A 10,696-nucleotide genomic window follows, 5' to 3' on the forward strand; every position below is an offset into this window, starting at 1 on the left:
ATCGTCTGAACCTGTGGTAACCTACTCCTTTGGCCCTTCAAAATGTGATGTCAAAATATTGTTGTTTTCTCAGGTGACTCTGCAGTTCTGGTCAAGCCAAGCAATCTTTAGCAAGAACTGCATCCGTTCATCTGGTCTAACTTCCGCCGATGAACTTCTGCATTCACATCTCTCTCTCTCTCTCTCTCTCTCTCTATCCATGAAAGCCCTTGCTGAATTTGTATGATAAGAGTGCTACCTCCTGCTACATACATTCCATTGGGTACTCAATAAATTATTTTCTGGCTAATTGCAGTAGAATTTAATTAGGAAGGCAAGTAATTATGGGTGATAACTATTTAGTTTATTTTTGTACTCTTAGAGTCCTGTAGGATTTTGTAATTGGGCTGAGACTTTTTTGTCTGAATCTGATTTTTACTCTTAAGTGTCTCTGTCCATGAACACCATCCGCCGTTCTGCCATGCTTCTAACTTTGCCGGAAAACTTGAGGTATGTATGAAGCTAACAGTGGAATTTCCTGATAGTCGTCTACATGCTCATGTTTCGTTTGCACAAGGTCAGGGCATACTCCTTTAGTACATGCGTTTATTACTTTTTTGCTGGAAGGATTGAGGATGTTCCTCTCTTCAGTTACTTGCCCCAAATCTCTTCTGAGCTAATCATTGGCTATGAACACAAAAAAGAATAGCAAGGCTCGTTGCAGGAAGGTCCCAAAAAAGTGCAGCAAGTCCTGAGCTAATCCTTCAAATGGAGTTACCCCAGGATAAACCTGCCAAATGAGAAAGGTAGAGAAATTAGTAATCTTCTTTCAACCAGAGGGTTGTGGTCGTGAGAAGGTGCTAGATGTGAACTTTAGTTTCAGAAATGTCTACAACCCCAAGCCTGTGGTGCACATGGTCGATCACTGGTCTGCTAGTTGCTGATGCACCAAGTATGAGAAAAACAGCCCAACCACTAGGACTTCACTTTATTTATTTTTTTCTTCTTACTTGGTGAACATGTGTTTGTAGGCTCGGTCTATATGTAATAACCACATGTCATCTGATTCTGACTGCGCAGCTCTAATTCAATGGATCAAATTGATTGATGAAATTGAACTTCACTATTTTGAGTATGCGTCAGTGTTTAGTATGCACCAAGGTTTGAAAACATTGGTCCAGTTAACGATGGTACTATGTTGGCAATCACATTTTCTAGATTGATATGTAGCTTATGCAATAAGTGAAGAAAGAAAAATTGCAGCAAAAGAGTTTTTAAATAGGCACACGCGTGCACCACTCAGTTGAAATAGAGGATGTAGACCTATGACGGGTCCTGAGCCATGTTTATTAGATTGAGCCATGTTTATTAGGTTGTACATATGATTTTTTTTTCCTCCTGTTGCAACGTCCATGATTTAACTTATTGGGTTAAGGCATGTGGTATTATTTTTTCTCCTTGCTCCTATATAAGTAGATCCATCTAGTAGCTTTTTCCTTGGGATTTGTTTAGGTAAAAGTTAGCCATTGCAACTTCGTGTACTTTGTTTGTGTCCAACGACCAGACCAAGACCGCTTATGGATCCCCACCTTTATCAATACTTCATATATATTCGCAATATTCATATTGCTTTATCATATTCTTGCTTGTTCTTCGATTGCGTGCAGGAATAGACCTTCATGGTCAGGTTGATCGTGCTCCGGCGTCGTCAATAACCTCTCGGAGTTGGTTTAGCGATTGCTAAGGCGCAACGTCGTGCACGTTTATAGTCGGATTGTCAAAGTCGTCTCCACCAAATCGATAGTTATCATCTCATCGAAAGATCGGGACACCCTTGCCTCTATCAAGCGCGTTGGGTAATGTGGTGCACCCCTGCAGGGAAGTTATCTATTCGAATAGCCGTGTCCATGGGCGTGGACACTCGGAGTTGTATCCCGATCTATTACAACTAAAAACGGATACTTGAGATATGAGATGGATATGATGGCTCCTGGATTGCTTTCTCATAGGGAGTCGAGGAAGGATCTCTGGGCGTTATTTACAACATACTTGTTAATTATAAAATGATATTATGTACTCTTCTGAATGCTGCAAGATGCTAGTCTTTGATAGGCTAGGCCTCCCCTCTATTCTGGCATCCTGCAGTTCACTCCACAGATACATCCCTTCCCTTATACCAATGCATACTTAGTTTCGGTGCAACAAACCCTGGGTCTGTTGCCCAGACCGTGTTGAGGCCTAAGAACAAGTTTGCGACATCTAGACCAGACCAAGCAGAAGGAATCAGCTCTTTGAAGAATCAGAGAGCGGATCAGGAAGACCAAGTCGAGCCAAAGGAAGCAAGATACCACTAAGGGAAAGCCTCCCTTGTCGGGCAGGCGAGCCTGGCAAGGGCGAGATTGCTCTAGAGAAAAGTCTTAGGACTACCCCGACAAGCTTGCCGGGGACACCGAGGGCGGACCACCCCACCAAGGCTCCACCGCTCCACCTCACAAGCGACGCAAGTCATCAATCGGTGTGGTGTCAAGCCCCCAAGTGACTAAGTGGCTGTTTCTTGACACATGGCGGCCACTTCCGAAGGAAATCGCCTCCAAATGACACCCATCCAGAGACGTGTCAAGCAGACAGACAAGAAGGTGGTCGAACAGCCCGACAAGGCTTGATGGGCATGCCATGATGTGACACTAAGCGGTGCATTTAATGCGCTCTTTCTTGTCTGCAGAGTCAGGTATGATAGCACTGCTTGCTATCTAATCAGTACATAATGACTGATTTGTCATTGTGGCGACCCCTTGATCTATAAAAGAAGGCCCACGGCAACCATAGAAAGGATTTGGAACCTTGTACACTCATACGCGCGTAGCTGCTCTCGTCTCAAGGCAACCCTGTCTGGCAAGAGCGATGCGTGTCACCACAGTCCTCTCATCAATCCACCAAACAGTACTGCAGGATGCTGCTAACGCGAAACTACGATCAGAGACCCTTTCATGAAACTATGTGCGATGCATTAATCGCAAACAAGGATGTAAAAAAACCGTCAAAAAGGTGCCAAACGTTTGCGATGGTGGATCCATCAAACATGGTTCAGATTTTAGTTGCATGTGCGATGCAGGGCACACAGTTAATCCATTCGAACTGTTTGCGATGAGGCAGAACAACAGAAACGGGCAGCCATATCAATGTGTGTGCGATATATGGCATACAGTTCGCTTCGACGAACTGTTTGCTATTAGGGAGTGCAACATAAACGTTTAGCTAGATCAAGGTGTGTGTGATACACGACATACGGTTCACTCGAACGAACCGTTTTCGATTAGGGAACACAACATAAATGGTTCAACTTAACAAGATGTGTGTGATACATGGAAAACAGCCGACTCGGATGAACGGAGCATGCCGCGGCCACCTCAATGGCGAGCAAAATGCTCGGCTGGACACGAGCAGAGTGCGCCGCGGCCGCCTCAACGGCGAGCAACCACGTGGTCAACCTTCTGCCATCAATAAGTTTTGACCTTGTTTCTCGTCACATTGGAGATTACAATGCAATAAGTAATTGCAAATCTGTTCACACCTATCAAACTAATATGTGTTCACACTTAGCACCGGGCTATAAAAGCTTCCCACTCGAAAATTACTTCATAGTTCCTCTCCTCATCACCCACAAAACTGGTCTTTCCTATCAAGTTGTTCCGCCATGACTGGCAGGAGGAGTTTAGGGTGGACATATAACCAGGCAGCAAAGACCAAGGCCGCGGAAGCACTAAAGTGGTCCCGCTGCGAAGCCGCATCTGAGATGTCCCGGCGCGCCGCAGAGCCCTTGAACGAGCTCTCACGGGCACGCGAGGGCTCTCACAAGCGCACTCGCGGCGTCGGCCATCGCGATGAGCTGGCGTTCCTGAAGTCCTTGGCCGGCGATGATGATATTCTCCTTGGCGTCACCAAGCAGCAAGAGCTGGTCGACGGCTTAATGAAGCCCCTCAAGATCAGGGATGGCTTGGTTGACAAGGCGACCGACCTCGTCGAGCAACTCATGGGTGAAAATGCGAAGCTCCTCAAGGCGCTCGCTGAGAAGGAGGAGGAGGCCGACGGCTGTAAGATGCTGCATGAGTAGAGTAGTGCCTCGGGGATGACACTAACAGCGGTCGTGGAGGAACTGATGGGTGACTTTAGGAAGCTCCGGATCGAGCGCGGGCAGGAGGTGGAGGAATCCGTGGCTGCTTTCAAGCAAAGTCGTGCGGAATTGAAGAAGGAGCTGGAGGATATCGTCGCCCGGCGATCCATCGACGAGTAGAGATAGTAGCGACCCAGATCATTGTCTGCAATTTCCTTCTTCTCTTGCTCCCGTGTCTCCCGGGCTTTGCCGCATGTGGCATCTTAAATTATATGGAATATGTAAGACAATTATTATCCACGCCATTGTTTTCTCATCGTATTATCAGTTGCCATTTTATTTGTGATCGTATTATCCATTGCCCTATGTGGCAATTTAAATTAGGTCAGAATACGAGTTGAAAACACGAACAAAGCAAATGCTGCCATGGGATCACAAGCAAACACCCTCCGTCCAGGTGCTTTAATTAACCAATTAATGGAGAAGTTGTGAGCGAGGCGGCCGGCAGCTGATGCATGGAGGTCAAAGAGCTCACTTCCCGGTGACCATGGGCGGCCTTGCTGCTTGCACGTGTCCCGTCGAGCCTACGAGGTGGACAGGATGCATGCGTCCCGTCAAGCTTGCGCGGCGGACTGCTCGCACGCGCCCCGTCGAGCCTGCACGACGGACTTCTCGCGCTCGTCTCGTCTAATCAAACAGCTGCATGCACGCCACCGGGTATGGTTAAATTTCGGCATGGTTAATATAATACAACCATTTGCGATATTAATGTGTTAGCTTTTTGTTTCAAAAAAGGACTTCGTTGGCTACTAATGTGTGCGCCTCTTCTCAAAATGGACGATTTTTTTACCACGGCATATATGTGCCATCGCATGAAACCATGCCAAGTTTCATGTTTTTGGGTGAGTTTTTGATTTACTGGGATTTAAAAACCGAGATTCTCAATGTTTCAGGACAACAAGTTTGTAATTCATTCCCATTCCTTAAATGAGACCTAAGCATGCACCCAATGACAGATGTACGATTTCCCATCGATTTTTCTTCACTGGAGCATGTCCTTGTAGTTTGAATTTAAATTATGGACTACATTAGATGCATAGAAAACTTAACTAGTAATATGTACAATGGCCAGACGAACCCTGGACAGTTTCAAATTTCAGCATGACACTCCTGTTATTCTATGTTGCCTGTAGAAAACAAAGTTCAAGGCGAGAAGAGGCAGCGATTATCGTTTCGCCCACAAGAGGGGCATGTTTCCCTACCGGAACCACGATGGTTGTGACAGGATCCGATTTGTAAGAGGCTTGTCATATAGCTTCGCCCAAATTGGACAATTATATGTACCATGTAGTGACACCATGCCAAGTTTCATGATTTTCTGGTGAGTTTTGGATTTACAGAGATTTAAAAACCCAGATTCGTAATGTTTGTGGCCAAGCCAGGACGGCGAGACAGTTGAATTTGTTCCCATTCGTTCCATGGGACCTAAACATGCACCCCAAGGAAACATGTACGTTTTTTCTATCCATTTTGGTGCACTGGAGCATGTATTTGTAGTTTGGATTTGAATTATGGACAATAAATGCCTAGAAAACTCAATTAATGAATTAAAAAAGGTCAAACGAACCTTGAATAATTTCAAAGTTCAGCGCGAATCTCCCGTTATTCTGTGTTGCGTGTAGAAGAAAATACGAGGCTAGAAGAGGGAGCACTTATCGTTTGGCCCACAAGGGGACACATTTCGCTATCGAAACCACGAGGGTTCTTGTGATAGGCTCCGGTTTGTAATAAAGCTTGGCCCAAATTGGCTATGTTTTTACCACGACATATATGTGCCGTGACGTAACACCATGCCACCTTTGATGACTTTCTGGTGAGTTTTGGATTTATGGGGATTTAAAAACCGAGATTCGAAATGTTTGAGGACGAGCCAGGACACCGATACAGTTGTAATTCGTTCCCATTCCTGGCATGGGACCTAAACATGCACCCAAGGACACATGCATAATTTTTCTAGCCATTTTGGTGAACTGGAGCATGTATTTGTAGTTCAGATTTGAATTATGGACAATAAATGCCTAGGAAACTTAACTAGTGTATAAAAAGGCCAAATGAACCCTGAATAAGTTTAAATTTCAGCACGGATATCCTGTTGGTCCATGTTGCCCATAGAAGAAAATACAAGGCGAAAAGAGGCAGTGATTACATCTTGCCCACAAGGGGAACACGTTTCCCTATCGGAACCACGAGGCTTGTTTGAGAGAAGCTCCGGTTTGTAAGAGGTTTGTAATAAAGCTTGGCCCAAATTGGACAATGTTTTTACCACGACATATATGTGCCATGACATGACACCATGCCACCTTTGACGACTTTCTGGTGAGTTTAGGATTTACGGGGATTTAAAAACCGAGATTCCAAATGTTTGAGGGCGAGCCAGGACGCGGGTACGGTTGTATTTCGTTCCCATTCCTGGCATGGGACCTAAACATGCACCCAAGGACATATGTATAAATTTTCTAGCCATTTTGGTGAACTGGAGCATGTATTTGAAGTTCAGATTTGAATTATGGACATTAAATGCCTAGGAAACTCAATTAGTGAATAAGTTTAAATTTCAGCACAGATATCCTGTCGTTCCATGTTGCCCTTAGAAGAAAATACAAGGCGAAAAGAGGCAATGATTACGTTTTGCCCACAAGGGGGACACGTTTCTCTATCAAAACCACAAGGCTTCTTTGAGAGAAGCTTCGATTTATAAGAGGTTTGTAATAAAACTTGCGCCAAAATGGACTAAAAAAATTCCTCGACATATATGTGCCATGTCGTGACACCATGCCAGGTTTCACAATTTTTGGGTGAGTTTTGGATTTATGGGGATTTTAAAAACCGTTCTTCTCACGAAATGTTTTCAAATAGCACACGGCTCACTCACGAAAGCCATGTGCCTACCAAACCGTGGCCGATGCCCTCCTCCCCCACTTGCTACGCGCGCGATCTGAGTCGTGAGTTCTGATTGGCCAGAACCCAAACCCCACGGATCGTACGTGTGCGCCATTGGATGCTCCCAGATCGAACGGCAACCCTGAGCCCTTTCAATAGCACATGCAGTACATGGGTAAGCACTGTGCGCATGCGTCGTGCTAGCTTACGCTTCCTTCTCTACTAGGTTTTCTAAACAGGCTACCATTTGTCGCCACTCCTCTCATCGGTTTCCCGCCTCTTCTCCCATCATTTTCCCGCTACCAGTGGCAGTGCTCATTGAAGGCTAGCGGCGACACACCGTCCATGTAAATATCCCACACAGTTTCTAAAAGCACAAATGTGTGTGATAGGAGGGAGTAGGTCCCATAGGGTGACCAGCGTGAAATGCCTTAATGGCAAGGAGGCAATTCCTATCAGCAAGGGGCGGCTTCGCATCCGCTAGCCTAGTCAAATAGAACGCATAAGTTAAGTGTGCTCGGGCTGGAGTAGTCCAAGGATGGGTGACCCGACGGGAAGTTGCATATCTCAAGCTTCATTTAAATGCCATGACATGGTCATTATAGAGATATATTATATCTCTATATTGACCTATTATGGCAATTATATAAACCTTGGGATCCTTGTTTTGCTAATTTGAGGACTAAGTTTTTATGGGTTATTTTTTGCTCTAAACACTACTGTAGGATGGTCCAAATGCGACACTATGATTAGAGACCCTTCGACGAAACTATGTGCGATGCCATAATCGCAAACGGTGGTGTAAAAAACATCAAAAAGGTGCAAAATGTTTGCGACAACGGATGCATCAAACACGGTTCTGATTTTAATTGCGTGTGCGATGCAGGGCATACGGTTCAGTTCAATGAACTGTTTACGATGAGGCGGAACAAAATAAATGGGCAGCCAGATGATGGCGTGTGCGATATACAGCATATGGTTCACTCGGATGAACTGTTTGTGATGAGGAGGAACAAAAGAAACGGGCAGCCAGATGAAGGTGTGTGCGATATACAACATATGGTTCACTAGGATGAATTGTGTGTGATTAGGGAACACAATGGAAACGGTTCAACTGAACAAGATGTGTGTGATACGCGGCAAAAAGGTCCGTAATCAGAAATGTGTGCGAAGACCAATAATAACACATACGATTGCTGCTAATAAGCCGTGTGATTTGCTCTGTCTACAGAAGAATAGCATGCGCGCGCGCGTGTGTGTGTGTGTGTATAACTGAAATAAACATCTAATTACATAAGTGACTATACAGATCATTCACATACACCTTATTAAACAATTGCATGCATTCTAAAGTAGGAGAAACGATTGTCTAGTCATCTACTTCTTATGACGCTCCCGCCACTGCTATGTGGCTCGATCCCTTGTCTGGGGCAGGAAGAAGACAATTCCTCATGTCAACGATCCGCATGTACATCTCGTAGCTTGTGTACGCGTCCTTGGCCGCGTACTTGACGTGTTCTTCGTCCAGTCTCTCATGCCAAACACTATGCCAAGCATTCTTTTCCTTCTTGCTCTCTTCCTTCATCTTCGCGTAGTAGGGGTCGATGATGGCCGAGGCGAGGTCAAACATGGAGTTCAGTTTGTTGTTGTCGCTCTCCCAGACCTTGTAGTAGTGCCGGATGTTGACAAGATTCGGGCATTTCAAGCTCGAAACCTTGAGCGCTTTTAGATCGTTGGTGGTGTCCACTGTAGCGAAACTGTAATCAGAGATGTTGATAAACTTGGAGAAACGCTCACAAGGCCTTGTGGCCAGGTGGTAGTGGTAGGCGAGGACGTCATGTTGCACGCACAACTGGGTGACGATAACCTTTTGATCATGCCCGACACTATCCATGGTGTACTCGAGGTCGAAGCCGACCACTTGGTACTTGTCCTCAACAAGGAACTGCTCCATAGTTTGGATGGAGCTCTCCACTAAGACCGGATCGTTCGCGTACACCACCGAGAGAGCCTTCCCCCTCACATGGGTATCCACAACGTGTTGCGTGGTGAACTGCCCGCTGTTGTCATTGTCGGCCGCTGGGAGCGCCATTGGAACCGCTAGATGTCCTCTCTGTATGTGTCCTCATCGGTGTGCTTATTGTGTCGTGTGAGACGAGAGATGAAGGTAAATGGACGCATGAATAAAAGGGGGCCGGGCAGCGTGGATTCTCGGCGCGTTCGCATGGCAGTTTTTACAGCGGGGTAACTGCATCGTCGCACCGCGCCCGGCACAACCGCATGCACACGAATGTGCGTGATTGTGCGCCAACCCCAAACACTGGCAGCGCACGTGGAGGGATGAGGGCAGAGCACCCGGAGGGATGCGAGAGCAGAGCACGTGCGGTGGGACGTGAGCAGAGCGTGCCGCGGCCGCCTCAACCGCAAGCAACCACATGCATAGAGTCATTGAACACGCAGGAAATGGTCGCCTACAAGCCGGTCGACAGTTGCGTCTCTGCGTAGAAAGCGGCCTTGTGCTACTACCTCCGTCTTGGTCCATAGTCCCCTTTATATTCCGTGCCATACTTTGCCCTTAAATTTAACCACCAAAATGTTAATGCATGTTATAAAAATTATACCATTGGAAACTATGTTCAAATACGAATGCAACTATATAATCTTTGTCGACATGCATTCGTATTTTATTAGTTAAATCCTACTTATAAACCAAGACGAGGGTATAGTAGGTAATTAAACTGCAAACAATTTTTTTGTATTAACCGTATGTGTACGTGGCCTTTCGTCCTCCTCTCACATGTCTTGTCACCCTGCTGCCGTAGACGGCTTACAACGCAAGCTTGCGTAGAGCGCGGGGGCGTTCTTTTGGCCAAATGGTGGCGCCAATGAATCGTCGGTGAGCCCGTTCCCACGCAACCTCGCAGGTTCCCGTGCAAGCTTCCCGCCCGACTCGGTGAAATCCCCCAAAATCCCAATGCTTACCGGCCTGCTATATAAACCCTCACGGCCGGCGAGTCCTGCATCACATTTTCCCCGCCCTCCCTGTAGCTTATCTCATCTGCTTCTCCCATAATTGCCAATGGCACCGGTCCTTCGTCGTCGCTCAGCCACTCCGCCGTCATCAGAGGATAACTCCAGCTGCGAGGCTACGCCGTGGCGGCGGCGCAGTCCCCGACGTAGTGTAGTGCGCGTGGCATCCCTCTTGGGTGTGTGCGGATGATACGTCTCCAATGTATCTATAAATTTTTTATTGTTCCATGCTATTATATTATCTGTTTTGGATGTTTAATGGGCTTTAATATAACTTTTTATATTATTTTTTAGGACTAACCTACTAACCAAAGGCCCAGTGCAAATTGTTGTTTTTGCCTATTTTAGTGTTTCACAGAAAAGGAATATCAAACGAAATCCAAACGGAATGAAACCTGCGAGAGAGTTATTTTTGGAACAAACGTTATCCAGGAGACTTGGAGTGGACGTCAAGAAAGGAGCGAGGAGGCCACGAGGCAGGAGGGCACGCCCCCACCCTCGTGGGCCCCTCGCAGCTCCACTGATAGAGGCAAAGGTGTCCCGATGTTTCGATGAGATGGTGGCTATCGTTTTCTGTGGGAGTCGACCTTGACGATCCGACTACGAACGTGCGAGACGTCGCGCCTTAGCAATCGC

This window comes from Triticum urartu, chromosome 3, assembly GCF_003073215.2.
Source record: "Triticum urartu cultivar G1812 chromosome 3, Tu2.1, whole genome shotgun sequence".
NCBI lineage: Eukaryota > Viridiplantae > Streptophyta > Magnoliopsida > Poales > Poaceae > Triticum > Triticum urartu.